This window comes from Bos taurus, chromosome 4 (genome assembly GCF_002263795.3).
Source record: "Bos taurus isolate L1 Dominette 01449 registration number 42190680 breed Hereford chromosome 4, ARS-UCD2.0, whole genome shotgun sequence".
Lineage (NCBI taxonomy): Eukaryota > Metazoa > Chordata > Mammalia > Artiodactyla > Bovidae > Bos > Bos taurus.
Window position 1 is genome coordinate 64,137,803 of NC_037331.1, and position 17,583 is coordinate 64,155,385.

General features: G+C 43.0%; 1 pseudogene; it reads left to right on the plus strand.

Annotated features, from left to right (window-relative positions):
* The window catches only part of LOC786199 (sodium/potassium-transporting ATPase subunit beta-3-like), a 59,156-nt pseudogene extending 51,975 nt beyond the window's left edge, over positions 1–7,181 (plus strand).
* Positions 7,182–17,583: the final 10,402 nt, after the last annotated feature.

Here is a 17,583-nt window from a genome sequence, read left to right on the forward strand (position 1 = left end):
TTCATAATATAGAAGAGAGTTTGCTGCTCTGGATCTTTGCCAGCTACTGGTATCATTAGCTTTTTTCATCTTAGCTGTTTGGTGGGTAGGTTCATCATAGTTTTATTCTGTGTTTCTCTAATAACTAATGCAGTTGAGCACCTTTTCACATGTTTATTGGCAACTTGGATATCCTTTTATTGTGAAAGGCCTGTTCACATCTCTTGCCCATTTTCTATTGGGCCGTCTATGTTTTTCTTACTGATTGTAGAACTGTTTTATGTTTATCTCCCAAATGACGTACTGGCTGGAGGTAGTGTAGGAATCCTGGGATCCTGGAAGAGGGAGAACAGAAAGGAGGTTGGGTCACCTGGGTAAAACCTCACTTGCTTCTCCTTTCAGCCCCAACAGCAGAAAGGTATTTTAGGTAGCAAGGCCTCTAGTCCCTGGTGGCTCTGTGTTTCTCCAAGAGATAGCTGGCCCCACTTCTTGCCTATTAGTGTGCATTTTGAAGCCCCATCACCTGGAAATCTTACAGTATTCTAAACATACAGTTTCAGATGCTCTTAGCCAGTCCCAAACTTGGGTGTCATCTCCATTTCCTCACCTTTCCTCCCAGCCCTCACCTCTCCAGTCCCACCAAGTCCTGGCAATTCTGTGTCCAAAATATGCATCCAGGGAGTTCCCTGGTGGTCCAGTGATTAGGACTCTACACTGCCAGTGCAGCGGCCACCGGTTTAATCCCTGGTCTGGGAACTAAGATCCCACTGCAAGTTGCATTTTGTTTCACTTTTCTTTGTTATTTTGTGAGATTCATCCATGTGAATCTCATGTTTATCCACTTTCATTTCTACACAGCATTCTTTTATCTGAATATGTGGCCAAAAAAAAAAAAAAAAACATCCAATAGGATCGCTTTACCCTACTTCTACCACCAGCACCTGGTTCAAGGCATAGCACCCTTCCCCAAGGTCCATGAGATGGCTTCCAAATGGCCTCCAACTGGCTCAATGAACTGTTTAAAACACAAGCTGAACCCTCCTTGAAGTTCTTTATTCTCATGTTGTTATTCTTCATACCCCCTCTTCTTGGACTCATGGCACCACCACAGTTGGTAATTACATGTTTCTTTCTGCCTTTGTTCTCATGCCTGTCTTCTCCCCTGACCTTTCAATTCCACGAAGGGATCAGGCCTGCTTCGTGCACTAGTTCAGCTCAACAGTTGGTGCATTTGAACACGAGAGGTTGAATGAATACCCCGTGTCAGATCTGAACCAAGTCCCTGCTGTCCCCGTCAGGTGTTCATCCAGCCTCTTCTGAGTATTTCACGTGATGAGGCTCTCACTAAACCTGAGGTCACCTGTCCTGCATTGGGAAGGAAAGCAACATACCTCACTCAGTGTTCAAAGAGGAGGCAAAGTGTGTAAGCCGAAGGAAGGCTGAGGTCCCAGCAAGACGGGAAATAGGAAAATCTTCTCAGGGCACCCGTGTCCTTGCTTAATTGTTTTAGTTGGAAAACTCCCCTTAGTCAGCAGATGCAGCTCCTGACTCTTTGGCCCTCACTTCCCTCCCACCCATAGCATTTCTAGGGAACACAGTGCACTTCTGTTCTGGGGGCAAAACAAGCTTGTGTGTTTGTGGGGTCTATCCTGTTCCCATATCCAGCCTCTGACCTCTCCCTCTGGAACTGAGGTCAGAGTGGAACATGACATGACCTGGGGCTCCCAAAAGGGCCTCACCCATCTCTCAGTGGCCCAGTCCCTTACCCAAGTGTGGATTATTGAACACACTGTCATCAAAGGTGGTAGCAGGGATCTAGACGTCCAAATGCATTCCCTGAATGAGACAAGACAGTGGTTTGCAATTCTGGCTGTATTGAGGCCGGGTCCCCAGTGTGGTTAGTCTATTAAGTAGGAATCTCACCCCGTGATGATCTCAATTAATTTGATGTTTTCCCTAGTTCCCTTTAATAGTCTGTACTCAGCACTGTGGGCTCATGAGCAGTTTTAAATCCAACACAGGGAAAGTCCTCCTTGTATCCCCACGGTTCACAGTCAAGGCAAAGTCTATCAGTATAGCTCAACAAGGCCTTGGAGCCAGAGAGAGATGAATTCTAGCTTGATCCAGGCACTTGTCAAGTGGGACCCTGGACATTCACTTACCTGGCTGAGCTTCAATGTCTTCCTCTGCCATGTGAAGCCACTTCTTGCCTCTAGGGCCATTGTGAAGATTCAGTAAGTTATGGAAAGTGTCCAGCACTGTAGCTAGGTCAGAGTAGGTGTCCTGTATAGGATGATTCGTATTTCAAACAGTTTCCCATCTTATGGGAAAGATGACCAAATATGGCTTGTGAATCTGTTTCATTGTTCTGGGGGGTACTACATTTACTCTTGATTTCAGGGCAGTATTTGCTGAATTGCTATAGTGTGAGGTACTGCAGGCTCATTGGCATTTCTGATGGGGAGACAGAGGTAAGGCGTAGAAACTGATTTGAACAAGTGAACTGGAAGCAAGTCCAAACTCTGAAGCTTTTAATACTCTATCTTCAATTCATTCCCAATTAATTCCCATCAGTTATGAGTAAGGAGGACTTTAGTTCCCTCTTTTCCTAGCACATATCTGAATAATTAGAATCCCCCAAATACCCTTCTTTTTTTTTTTAACTTACATAGTTTATTAATTGCCATACATACAGGCCAATGAGGTACATTGTTTAAAGTTCAGGAATCTATAGACAGATTCTCTTTAATGACATTGTTCTATTTCCAAGGCTATAGAAATGAGTCAGTTATGCTTCTTCCCTCAGCTGAAATTGTTGCATCAAATCTGTTATCAAAGTCAAATGTATTGAATTAATCAATCTTTTCTTTTCTTTTCTATTTTCTCTGCTACCACCCATGTCTAGGTTTTCCCAGATTACTACAATAGACTTGAAAAAAAATGTTTATTATGGAAAAATTCAAACTTCAAACATACTAAAAAATAAAGAGAATATTATATTGAACGCTCATGTACCTGACATAAAACTGCACCAATTGTAAACTTTTTGCCATTCTTCTCCTTCATTTTTTTCTGGACTCATAGAATGTCCGTGTGTATCTCTAACAAATAAGCAATTTGTGTCCCCACAGCTTTTTCATTATTCTTTCTCTAATATCATTTTTCTCACCAATCCAAAAATTTCCCACCCAAATATCCTACTTTATCCAGTAATTCTGGACATGTGCTCTTGTGAGCCTTTTGAGTAATACTGACAATAAAGGAAAAAAAGAAACAATGAAGACTTGAGGGGGAGGGAGGGCCCGCTAATTTTCCCTGGGTAATAGAAGTGTGGATGGTAATTATTTTTCTCACCAGTGTCCCACATTTAGTAAGCCATAATGTATTAGCATTATTATCAGAATATGCTCCCCACCAAACTTTCTAAATTAAAACACCAGGCAAGTTAATTTAAATGCTGCTGTACCTGTGAAGTACCAGTTACCCTATATAAAGTGGTCAAAGCAGAGAGCAGGAGGCTCAGGGCACCTTGGGGTCAGCCATACTGGATTAAAAGCTCATCAGCACTGAGAGGGAACACGACTGTGGTTTCTCTTGAAGAGTACAAAGGGCTTATTCCATCAATGGTAGATGCTCAGTAAATAGTGGCTAAGGTGATGAAGGAAGCTGGAATCAAGATTGCTGGGAGAAATATCAATAACCTCAGATATGCAGATGTCACCACCCTTATGGCAGAAAGTGAAGAAAAACTAAAGAGCCTCTTGATAAGCTTGAAAGAGGAGAGTGAAAAAGTTGGCTTAAAGCTCAACATTCAGAAAACGAAGATCATGGCATCTGGTCCCATCACTTCATGGCAAATAGATGGGGAAACAGTGGGAACAGTGGCTGACTTTATTTTTCTGGGTTCCAAAATCACTGCAGATGGTGACTGCAGCCATGAAATTAAAAGACGCTTACTCCTTGGAAGGAAAGTTATGACCAACCTAGACAGCATATTAAAAAGCAGAGACATTACTTTGCCAATAAAGGTCCATCTAGTCAAGGCTATGGTTTTTCCAGTGGTCATGTATGGATGCTAGAGTTGCACTATAAAGAAATCTGAGCACCAAAGAATTGATGCTTTTGAACTGTGATGTTGGAGAAGACTCTTGAGAGTCCCTTGGACTGCAAGGAGATCCAACCAGTCCATCCTAAAGGAGATCAGTCCTGGGGGTTCACTGGAAGGTCTGATGTTGAAGCTGAAACTCCAATACTTTGGCCACCTCATGAGAAGAGTTGACTCATTGGAAAAGACCCTGATGCTGGGAAATACGGAGGGCAGGAGGAGAAGGGGACGACAGAGGATGAGATGGTTGGATGGCATCACCGACTCGATGGACATGGGTTTGGGTGAATTCCGGGAGTTGGTGATGGACAGGGAGGCCTGGCGTGCTGCGGTTCATGGGGTTGCAAAGAGTCGGACACGACTGATCGACTGAACTGAACTGAACTGAAATGAAGGTGATGAATGAATGATTCTTCTCTTTCAATCACCTGGCAACATTTGCTTTTTATATTTTCCTCAGTGACAAATGCCTGCTTAGCTTAGATCCCTCCAGACAGGGACACTATTTTTCAAACCAACCAGTTGATAAACATTTACTGAGTTCTTATTATATGCCAGGCACTTGGTATGCAGTTGTGACCAAAGACAGTCATGTCCTTGCTGTTGTGGACCTCATAAGCTGGTGGAGAAGACAAGATGTAGTCAAATTAAATAAAGAAAGAAGATGGGAGACGACAGGCTCCCACCATCGGAGCGGCGGCCCGGCGCGGCGCAGCGCCGACAGCTTGAGCTCTCATTGCAGCGAGTGTTCCGTTCCCGTCACCGGGCGGCGCCGCTCGAGCCGCAACGCGCCTCCGCGCTCCTCGCCGCTTCCAACCCCGCGGCCGCCGCTCCCCTAGCAGTCGGCACACACACCATGAGGACGTCAACCAGAGCCTGGCCGAGTGGAAGCTCTTTATCTACAACCAGACCACCGGAGAGTTCCTGGGGTGCACCGCCAAGAGCTGAGGTTTGATCTTGCTCTTCTACCTAGTCTTTTATGGGTTCCTGGCTGCACTCTTTTCATTCACAATGTGGGCCATGCTTCAGACTCTGAACAATGAGGTTCCAAAATATTGTGACCAGGTTCCTAGTCCAGGACTGAAATGGTTTTTCCAAAACTATTGTCGGTGTTGGACTTTTCATTCAGCCTGTCTGATTCAGAATCCTATCAAGGGTACATTGATGACCTTAAGAAATTTCTAAAGCCATATGGCTTAGAAGAACAGAAGAATTTCACAGATTGTACCAGCGGAAATTTTTGAGCAGAAGGATCTAGAATACACTGCGTGTCAGTTTCCTCTTGCCTTACTTGAAGCATGCAGTGGTGTGGATGATCCCACGTATGGCTACCAAGCAAGAAACCCTTGTATTCTTGTGAAAACGAACAGAAAAATTGGATTAAAGCCTCAAGGAGAACCAAGGATAGACTGTATTGGAAAGAGTGAAAGCACTGGAGTTCTATCCACTTATTCTCCCAAAGGAATGATAGATTTAAAATATTTTCCATATTATGGAAAAAAAACTGTACGGGAGCTACCTGCAGCCACTAGTTGCCGTCCAGCTCAGCTTTGGTAGTGATGGTGACGTAGAAGAAGTAATGGTTGAGTGCAAGATTGATGGATCACCCAACCTAAAAACCCAGAATGACCGTGACAAGTTTTTAGGACGAGTTGCATTCAAGATCACCACACATGCATAGTAGGAGTTAGGATATCTCCACAGAGTAAACGTTGTGTTGTCTGTCTTCATTTTGTACCAGCGGGACCTGCCATTCCAGAATTATGAGACCACCTTGGAGAAACATGGAGTGGTACATGACACTGGGATAACATAATGTGCTTCCAGATAATAGTGGTCCATGTCTTTCTAAGTAACTGCCTGTTGCCTCTGCTGCCTTTTGAACCATGTACAGACACCAGATAGGGACTGTGAACACCTGATTCTGAACATGTAGGTTGGGGGTCTTGTCCAGTTTTTATGTGGTTTAATTGCCAAGTGTCTAAAGCTTGAACGTGCTGTGCTATGTAAATATTTTATAGATTTAACACTGGTTAACTGTCATATTTTGATGTCAGCAAAGTTTTAGGCGATAAAATGGTACCTGATCAATATCAAATGACTTTATAGCTGCAAGAAATTTAGTGTGTGGAAAAGTTCTGTATGTGAGGAGGAAAAAAGGAAAATAAAAGTGTTCAGTTCAGTCACTCAGTTGTGTCCAACTCTTTGCAACCCCATGAAACACAGCACGCTGGGCCTGCCTGTTCATCACCAACTCCCGGAGTTCACCCAAACCCATGTCCATCGAGTTGGTGATGACATCCAACCATCTCATCCTCTGTTGTCCCCTTCTCCTGCCCTCCATATTTCCCAGCATCAGGGTCTTTTCCAATGAGTCAACTCTTTGCATGAGGTGGCCAAAGTATTGGAGTTTCAGCTTCAACATCAGACCTTCCAGTGAACCCCCAGGACTGATCTCCTTTAGGATGGACTGGTTGGATCTCCTTGCAGTCCAAGGGACTCTCAAGAATCTTCTCCAACACCACAGTTCAAAAGCATCAATTCTTCGGTGCTCAGCTTTCTTTATAGTCCAACTCTCACATCCATACATGACCACTGGGAAAACCACAGCCTTGACTAGACGGACCTTTGTTGGCAAAGTAATGTCGCTGCTTTTTAATATGCTGTCTCAGATCAGATCAGATCAGTCTCTCAGTCGTGTCTGACTCTTTGCGACCCCATGAATCGCAGCACGCCAGGCCTCCCTGTCCATCACCAACTCCCTCAGTTCACTCAGACTCACGTCCATCGAGTCAGTGATGACATCCAGCCATCTCATCCTTTGTCGTCCCCTTCTTCTCCTGCTCCCAATCCCTCCCAGCATCAGAGTCTTTTCCACTGAGTCAACTCTTCACATGAGGTGGCCAAAGTATTGGAGCTTCAGCTACAGCATCATTCCTTCCAAAGAACACCCAGGGCTGATCTCCTTCAGAATGGACTGGTTGGATCTCCTTGCTGTCCAAGGGACTCTCAAGAGTCTTCTCCAACACCACAGTTCAAAAGCATCAATTCTTCGGCGCTCAGCCTTCTTCACAGTCCAACTCTCACATCCATACATGACCACTGGAAAAACCATAGCCTTGACTAGACGAACCTTTGTTTGCAAAGTAATGTCTCTGCTTTTGAATATGCTATCTAGGTTGGTCATAACTTTCCTTCCAAGGAGTAAGCGTCTTTTAATTTCATGACTGCAGTCACCATCTGTAGTGATTTTGGAGCCCAGAAAAATAAAGTCTGACACTGTTTCCACTGTTTCCCCATCTATTTCCCATGAAGTGATGGGACCAGATGCCATGATCTTCATTTTCTGAATGTTGAGCTTTAAGCCAACTTTTTTCATTCTCCACTGTATGCTGTCTAGGTTGGTCATAACTTTCCTTCCAAGGAGTAAGCGTCTTTTAATTTCATGGCTGCAATCACCATCTAGGTTAAAAAAAAAAAAAGATGGACAGATGTGTAGGTGCTGCAGAGGAAATAAACTCTTGATTGGGAAGTCAGGCAAGAGTTCCCACCTGAGGAGGGGACGTGTGAGTTGAGACCTGAAAGGTTAAAGCAGGAAGGTGGGTTGTGATGGAGAGTGGGGTTGTGTTTTAGGCAGAGAGAACAGCGTACAAAGAGATCCTCAAGTGGCAGACAGCTTGGCTTCTTCAAGGCGGTGAGGAGGCTGGTGTGCCTGGAGCACTGTGAAAGATGGAAGATGGGGGTGTGGTTGGCGTGAGATGAAGTTGGACAGGCGGGTAGAAGCCAGATCATGCAGGGACCTGGAGGCTGTGGTTATGCATTTGGGTTTATTCTGAGTACAGTAGGAGCCTGCCCTTGCTTCCTCCAAACTTACTTCACCTGCAGTTTTTTTTTTTCATCTCTGTTTTTGGCAATTCTATCTTTCCAGTTGCTTAGGCCAAAAATTTTGGAGTTATCCTTAACTCTTCCCCCACCCCGCCTTACACTACATCTTCCTTGACAACAAATTCAGCTGCCTGTTCCTTTAAGTTATAATAGACTCTCACCACTTCTCATCACTTCCACTCCTTCCTGATCTAAGCCACCATCATCTCTTATCTGAATTACTGGATTTACTTCCCAGCATCTTGGGCTAAAGATGCTGTCAGATTATCTCCCTCCTGTAGTCAAAACCTTGTAATGTTTCACCATCTCAGAGTGAAAGCAAATCTTACCATTGCACAATCTGGCCCCTCCCTTGTTATTTCCTAGATCGTGGGTACAAAATCAGAGGGGGAATCAGAGGCTATAACCATTTATTCACTCAGTCCTTCAACAAATAGTTATTGAGTATCTGTGATATGTCAGGCACTCCTCTAGGTGCTTGGAACACACTGGGGACAGATAAAAAGTCTCTGCTTCATGGAACTTACACAGTAAAGAAGTAAATTACATAACTTGTTAGAAGGAAATAAGTGTTAGGGGAAAAATAGTTAGGTTAAGGAAAAACCCAGAATCTTGGGTGGGGAGAGATTGTAATTTTATATAGGGTAGCCTTGCCGAGAATGGAAACAGTGACAGACTTTATTTTTTTGGGTTCCAAAATCACTGCAGATGGTGATTGCAGCCATGAAATTAAAAGATGCTTGCTCCTTGGAAGAAGAGTTATGACCAACCTAGACAGCATATTAAAAATAGAGACATTACTTTGCCAACAAAGGTCCATCTAGTCAAAGCTATGGTTTTTCCAGTAATCATGTATGCATGTGAGAGTTAGACTATAAAGAAAGCTGAGCACTGAAGAATTTATGTTTTGTTTTTGTGTGTGTTCATTCTATAACAAGCCTTTATTTTTTATTTTTTAATATAAATTTATTTATTTTAATTGGAGGCTAATTACCTTACAATTATTGTATTGGTTTTGCCATACAACAACATGAATCTGCTACGGGTGTACATGTGTTCCCCATCCTGAATCCCCCTCCCACCATTCTCCCCATACCATCCTCTGGGTCATCCCAGTGCACCAGCCCCAAGCATCCTGTATCATGCATTGAACCTGGACTGGCGATTGGTTTCATATATGATATTATACATGTTTCAATGCCATTCTCTCAAATCATCCCACCCTCTCCCTCTCCCACAGAGTCCAAGACACTGTTCTGTACATCTGAGTCTCTTTTGCTGTCTCGCATACAGGGTTATCGTTACCATCTTTCTAAATTCCATATATATGCGTTAGTATACTGTATTGGTATTTTTCTTTCTGGCTTACTTCACTCTGTATAATAGGCTCCAGTTTCATCCACCTCATTAGAACTGATTCAAATGTATTCTTTTCAATGGCTGAGTAATACTCCATTGTGTATATGCACCACAGCTTTCTTATCCATTCGTCTGCTGATGGACATCTAGGTTGCTTCCATGTCCTGGCTATTATAGACAGTGCTGTGATGAACATTGGGGTACACGTGTCTCTTTCAATTCTGGTTTCCTTGGTGTGTATGCCCAGCGGTGGGATTGCTGGATCATAAGGCAGTTCTATTTCCAGTTTTTTTTTTTAAGGAATCTCCACACTGTTCTCCATAGTGGCTTTACTAGTTTGCATTCCCACCAACAGTGTAAGAGGGTTCCTTTTCTCCACACCCTCTCCAGGATTTATTTCTTGTAGACTTTTGGATAGCAGCCATTCTGACTGGCGTGAAATGGTACCTCATTGTGGTTTTGATTTGCATTTCCCTGGTAATGAGTGATGTTGGGCATCTTTTCATGTGTTTGTTAACCATCTCTATGTCTTCTTTGGAGAAATGTCTGTTTAGTTGTTTGGCCCAGTTTTTGATTGGGTCATTTATTTTTCTGGAATTGAGCTGCAGGAGTTGCTTGTATATTTTTGAGATTAATTATTTGTCAGTTGCTTCATTTGCTATTATTTTCTCCCATTCTGAAGGCTGTCTTTTCACCTTGCTTAGAGTTTCCTTTGTTGTGCAGAAGCTTTTAATTTTATAGGTCCCATTTGTTTACTTTTGCTTTTATTTCCAATATTCTGGGAGGTGGGTCATAGAGGATCCTGCGGTGATTTATGTTGGAGAGTGTTTTGCCTATGTTCTCCTCTAGGAGTTTTATAGTTTCTGGTCGTACATTTAGATCTTTAATCCATTTTGAGTTTATTTTTGTGTCTTGCATTCCTATACACTAATAATGAGAAAATAGAAAAAGAAATTAAGGAAACAATTCCATTCACCATTGCAATGAAAAGAATAAAATACTTAGGAATATATCTACCTAAAGAAACTAAAAACCTATATATAGAAAACTATAAAACACTGGTGAAAGAAATCAAAGAGGACACTAATAGATGGAGAAATATACCGTGTTCATGGATTGGAAGAATCAATATAATGAAAATGAGTATACTATCCAAAGCAATCTATAGATTCAGTGCAATCCCTATCAAACTACCAATGGTATTTTTCACAGAGCTAGAACAAATAATTTTAAAATTTATATGGAAATTAAAAAAAAACTCAAATAGGCAAAGCATTCTTGAGAAAGAAGAATGGAACTGCAGGAATCAACCTGCCTGACTTCAGGCTCTACTACAAAGCCAGAGTCATCAAGACAGTATGGTACTGGCACAAAGACAGAAATAGAGATCAATGGAACAAAATAGAAAGCCCAGAGATCAATCCATACACCTATGGACACCTTATCTTTGACAAAGGAGGCAAGAATATACAATGGAGAAAAGACAATCTCTTTAACAAGTGGTGCTGGGAAAACTGGTCAACCACTTGTAAAAGAATGAAACTAGAACACTTTCTAACACCATAGACAAAAGAATTTATGCTTTTGATCTGTGGTATTGGAGAAGACTCTTGAGAGTCCCTGGGACTGCAAGGAGATCCAACCAGTCCATCCTAAAAGAAATCAGGTCCTGAATATTCATTGGAAAGACTGATGCTGAAGCGGAAACTCCAATACTTCGGCCACCTGATGTGAAGAACTGACTTATTTGAAAAGACCCTGATGCTGGGAAAGATTGAAGGCGGGAGAAGGAGATGACAGAGGATGAGATGGTTGGATGGCATCACTGACTCAACGAACATGAGTTTGAGTAAGCTCCAGGAGTTGGTGATGGACAGGGAAGCCTGGCATGCTGCAGTCCGTGGGGTTGCAAAGAGTTGGACATGACTGTGTGACTGAAGTGAACTGACTTGCCGAGAAGGTGATATTAGCACCTTCTAACATGAGTGGAGGGAGTTAGCATTGCAGGTGACAGCGGTGGCAGGATCTTGGGGCAGTGGAGCAGTGACCTCTCTTCAGGGTGATGCGGGCTGTGGCTGCCACATAGTTTATGCTACCCACAGCCAAGGACAGGGAGTGGTGGTCATGGCTAAGCCAAATAACTTGGGTTGGGACAGTGAGTTTGCAGGACTTTCCTGGTGGTGGAGTGGCTAAGACTGTGCTGCCCATGCAGGGGGCTCAGGTTGGATCCCTGGTCAGGGAACTAGATCCCCCATGCCACAACTAAGAGTTTGCATGCTGCAAATAAAGATCCCACATGCTGCAATTGATTGAATATCAGAGATCCTGTGTGCTGCGACTAAGATCCAGTGTGGCAGTAAATAAATAAATATTAAAAACAGAAGTGTGTCAGTTTCTAGGGATATACCATAAAAAACAATGAGCTCTCCATGTGGCCTTGATGACAATATATTTGTCACATCTCTACTTCCTTTAGAATTGGATTCCCAGAGTGGACTCTGAGTAACAGTTGCCAACAAAAAGATTTCAAAGGGCAAATGTTTGGGAAATGTTGCTTGGAGTTTCACAGGGGACATCAGTATATTAAAGGCTGTGTGGAATTCTGTGCTGAAGAAGCATGTTTAGCTCAACATTTATTTATTTTTATATTTATTTTTGGGAGTATGTGTGCTTATCCGTGTTTGACTCTTTGCGACCTTGTGAACTGTATGTAGCCCACCAGGCTTCTCTGTCCATGGTATTTTTCATCCAAGAATACTGGAGTGGGTTGCCGTTTCCTTCTGCAGGAGATCTTCCCAACCCAGGGATCAAACCCATGCCTCATGTCTCCTGTATTGGCAGGCGAATTCTTTACCACTAACGCCACTTGGGGGGATAACTGCTTTACTCTGTTACACTGGTTTCTGCCATACGTCAATATGAATCAGCCACAGGTATATACACACGTCTCCTCCCTCTTGAACCTCCCTCCCACCTTCCACTCCATGCCACCCCTCTAGGTTGTCACAGCACCGGTTTGTAGCTCAACATTTATTAAGCTAATTTAGTTGTGGAATATATATATTTTTTTTTTTTGGAAAATAGAACTCCTAGTCAAATTCCACAGAAGTACATATTTGGAAATCCTTATACAGACAGATTGGAACCAACTGATCTGGGAAGATTCATTTGGGTTCTCACTAGTAGCAGAGTGCTTGGGGAAGCTGGAAAACAAAGCTGGTTGCTGGGTGAGCAGAGTCCTCCAACTAGGAAAGTCTGGATAGTTATGAGATTAAAAAATGGCTGGGGATGCATCTAGGGTCAGATAATCATTAATCAAGCATCGATTCAATGTTTCCTTTCTCATGGCATGCTGAGAGTTGGCAAACTTTTCTGTGAAGGACCAGAGAGTAAGCGTTTTAGGTTTTATGGGCCATATGGTAGTGTGAAATACGTTAATGAAGGACATGGCTGTGTTACAATAAAACTTTGTTTATGGATACTGAATTGGCATTTCACATAATTTACATGTATTATATTATTTTTCTTTTGATTTTTTTCTCCCATCCATTTAAAGATGCGAAGACCATTCTTGGCTTCTCTACCCTATAAAAGCAGGTGGTGGGCCAGATTTGGCCTATCGATTTGCCAACATCATATGCTATTTGCCTGCAGGGGCTCCCAGCCGAGTGGGAGGCATCTACATGGATAATTACAGTGTTCTGTGGAAAGCCTTGCAGTGGAGGTCAACACGGGGTCCTTCTCTGAGAGCCTCAAGGAGGCACTGGGAGCAACTTGGATGTGTTAGAAGGGGAGCTGGCAGAGAAGGCACTCTGGATTTTGTACTTTGACTTCAAGACCTGGTTGGATGTTGCCTGAAGGCTGTGCCTACCTGAACTCAGGTGTTTCCTCTTCTGACTGGGCTTAGTGTTCAACGTGAGTCTCTCTTCGGGTGCTACTATTTTCCTCTGGGCTCCTTGCCTTGTTCTGTGGTTTATATCCCTGTCCCCTGGTTTACTGTGGGGGCCTTAATACTTCCGTACCATCCTGGCTGCTGCAGCCTTCTAGAGATCGAGCAGGTGTTCCCTCCCTCCTAAGTGCCCTCAGCCTCTCTCCCTCAGGGGTGGTATTTCTGTACCCACTGAACTCTTGGCTCCCTCAGCTTCTGGTACTCACACAGTGGGTGTGCTGGTGCCAGCGCAAATCGGCACTTGACATCCAAAGTACCCATCTCATCCCAAATGAGTTCAGTGATGTCTGGTTGGTAGCTTGAAATCTGCTATGGTGAGAGTATTCACCCCATAGAAATTGGCAAAGGAAATCTGCAAATACAGATCAGTGGTCCCCACTGCCCTTTCCACTGTAGCCATTTCTGCCCTGGAGGACTGGTTTACCACTCCTTATGTGCCCAGGCAAAATTATTTTTTAGGATATCACACAACTGTGGGCTTTCCAGGTGGCGCTAGTGGTAAAGAACCTGCCTGTCAGTGCAGGAGATGTAAGAAATGTGGGTTCAATCCCGGGTTGGGAAGATCTCCTGGAGGAGGACATGGCTACCCACTCTAGTATTCTTGCTTGGAGAATGCCATGGACAGAGGAGCCTGGCGGGCTATAGTCCAGGGGGTCACAAAGAGTCGGACATGACTGAAGCAACTTTAGCATGGCACACAACTCTACTCAGCCCTGGGAGAAATTTAGATCTAGGTGTAGTGTCAGTTACTAAACTATGAAAAATGCTTGGAATATCACTGCCCTCTGGCCCTTCCTGACACATTCCCCCTACACTTTCCCAGTCTGTATTGGTCCCCCTTCCTTGATATGTTCAATCATATGACACTTCTGTGTCATCTTCTGATTCCATGTGGGTCTTTCAATTCTGAGGCCCTGAAATGTGAACTTGGAGAGGCAGTTGTAGTGATTAATTTCCAGGGCTGTAGAGCCAGGCTGTCTGGGTCTAAATTCTGGTTCCATCACTTACAATCTGAGTCATCCTGAGTAAGTTATTAAGTGAATCAGTTTGCTTCATCTGTAGAATTGGTCATATTTGCAAGGTCTAAATAATTTCAATACACAAAAGCACTTAGGACAATATCTGCTCTTAGTATGCATTCAGTGAATTCAGCTATTATTAGTAATCATTTTGTTTTCGATTCCTATCATTGCCTGGCACATGTATGATACACACTTAATGCATTAAATATATATGCTGCTGCTAAGTCGCTTCAGTCGTATCTGACTCTGTGCGACCCCATAGACGGCAGCCCACTAGGCTCCTCTGTCCCTGGGATTCTCCAGCAAGAACATTGGAGTGGGTTGCCATTTCCTTCTCCAATGCATGAAAGTGAAAAGTGAAAGTGAAGTCGCTCAGTCGTGCCCGACTCTTAGCGACCCCATGGACTGCAGCCTACCAGGCTCCTCCGTCCATGGGATTTTCCAGGCAAGAGTACTGGAGTGGGTTGCCATTGCCTTCTCCGATTAAATATATATATTAAATGCTAATTATATGAGCAAAAGTACACATAGAAGTAGAGAAGGGAGTGATTGGGCTGGAGTAAGGGAATTTAAACAGCTGATGGGGGGTGAAATAGGGCTTGAAGGGTTAGTTGAGTGTTGATAGCTAGGGAAAGTTAATGGTTAATTCAGCTGGTACTTCAAAAGTTAGGCCATTTGGTAAATATAGAAACTGAATGTGAAAAATAATTAGCATTAAGCTGATTTCATTTCAATTTAGTAGGAGACCTACTATCAAAATTCCATTTCTCTCTTCCCTGATGTCCTGTGAGGTGTTACTAAGTGGTTTGCTTTAGGAATATAATAGATTTTAATTATTGAACGAAGTACTTGAAGAGAAAGCAGGAAGTCAGGAATGGTCTGTAGCTCTGGGACATTAATTTTATGCGTTCTGGAGAAATTAACATGATGCGGTGACATTTCCATAGCATCCAAAAGTAGTATTATCGATACAATGTCTGAGAGATGGCGACCCTTGATTCTTCCTGTTCTCACATCCATTGTCACTGTCTTTTCTGAATTATTTTTCCTTTCAGAACTCACCTGTGTTGTCTTCTGGCAGATGAACACCAAGCTAATAAAGCACAGTTCTGCCCCGTGATTTTGCTAAAAGAAAAGCAGCTTCCCCAAAGAAGGGAAGGGTATTTATTTGCCTATTTTAGGACTTGCACAGTGATAGAGGTTGACATAATTCTCTTTGAGGTTTTTGTTCTCTTGTTACTGAACAAGTGTTCTTCAACTGATAGGAGTAGATCAGACCAAGAAGATGAGGACTGCTGTAGACGAAGAATCGGGACTGTTTGAAATGTATTCCTTGTCTTCCCCCCATTCCATTTATAGCCTCTAAGCAAGACAGATCTGGTTTGAATGAGGAATCTCACTTTGCAGTGAGTGGTCTAGGACCTGTGGCACACCTTTTATTTTGAGCTTCACTTTTCTCTTCTGTAAATGGGGTTATGGCACCCCTCTGGATGGTGATGTGGGTGTCAGTGATCGAGCTCTGGGGTGACAGTATGAGGCAGAGCCCTGGTGGCTTAGTTGGTGCTTAGGAAATGCTTCTGTACTCAAAGTTTCTTTCTCCCAGAAATTGTTATAGGTATGGTAGGATTCTCCTTAAATATATTTAAATTGACAAAGATACGTGAAAATAACATTTGGATGAAATATCTACTGTATGTGTTTGTGTGTGTATGACCTAGGAAAGCAGGCACGTACAAGTGTGACAATATTTCTAGAACAGTACTTGCATACTGCCTTCAACACCACCTTTTTCTTCTCTTCCATGAAGAAAGCAAATCCATTAACAAAGAGGACTAGAAAAAAGTAGCAGACTGGTCTGAAAATGCATTGGACAATAAAACCCCATTCTATTCTTACAAAAAATTTGATATTTGTGACATACATGATACTTGAAATTCACAATACACCAGCAATTGTCATTCTCAAAATTTACAATACTTTGGATAGTCTCAATGAAATCCCAAATTTGTGAATTTTACTGAGTGTCACTACAGACGAGGGTCTGTCAATAATCTGCCAATTAGCAGGTTGAAGATTAACTGTTTGGAAGATTATCAGTTATTGAATTGACTTAAAATCACAAGTTGTATGAGTTGTGGACAAGGACACTTTGCTCTGTGCCCAAGGCCATGGCGTTCGGGATGATCTTTTACCGGCTCTGTTCATTTGGATTTTGGAACAATAAGATGTATAATTTATTTATCTATGCTCAGGGGGTATAAAAACTATGCAAAACAGAGAAAATACTTTGTAATCATACTTCAGTTCAGTTCAGTAGCTCAGTCGTGTCCGACTCTTTGTGACACCATGAATCGCAGCACTCCAGGCCTCCCTGTCCATCACCAACTCCCGCAGTTCACTCAGACTCACGTCCATCGAGTCAGTGATGCCATCCAGCCATCTCATCCTCTGTCGTCCCCTTCTCCTCCTGCCCCCAATCCCTCCCAGCATCAGAGTCTTTTCCAATGAGTCAACTCTTCGCATGAGGTGGCCAAAGTACTGGAGTTTCAGCTTCAGCATCATTCCTTCCAAAGAAATCCCAGGGGTGATCTCCTTCAGAATGGACTGGTTGGATCTCCTTGCAGTCCAAGGAACTCAAAAGAGTCTTCTCCAACACCACAGTTCAAAAGCATCAATTCTTTGGCGCTTAGCCTTCTTCACAGTCCAACTCTCACATCCATACATGACCACAGGAAAAACCATAGCCTTGACTAGACGGACCTTTGTTGGCAAAGTAATGTCTCTGCTTTTGAATATGCTATCTAGGTTGGTCATAACTTTCCTTCCAAGGAGTAAGCGTCTTTTAATTTCATGGCTGCAGTTACCATCTGCAGTGATTTTGGAGCCCCCAAAAATAAAGTCTGACACTGTTTCCACTGTTTCCCCATCTATTTGCCATGAAGTGATGGGACTGGATGCCATGATCTTCATTTTCTGAATGTTAAGCTTTAAGCCAACTTTTTCAGTCTCCACTTTCACTTTCATCAAGAGGCTTTTTAGTTCCTCTTCACTTTCTGCCATAAGACTGGTGTCATCTACATATCTGAGTTTATTGATATTTCTCCTGGCAATCTTGATTCCAGCTTGTGCTTCTTCCAATCCAGCGTTTCTCATGATGTACTCTGCATATAAGTTAAATAAGCAGGGTTACAATATACAGCCTTGACGTACTCCTTTTCCTATTTGGAACCAGTCTGTTGTTCCATGTCCAGTTCTAACTGTTGCTTCCTGACCTGCATACAGAT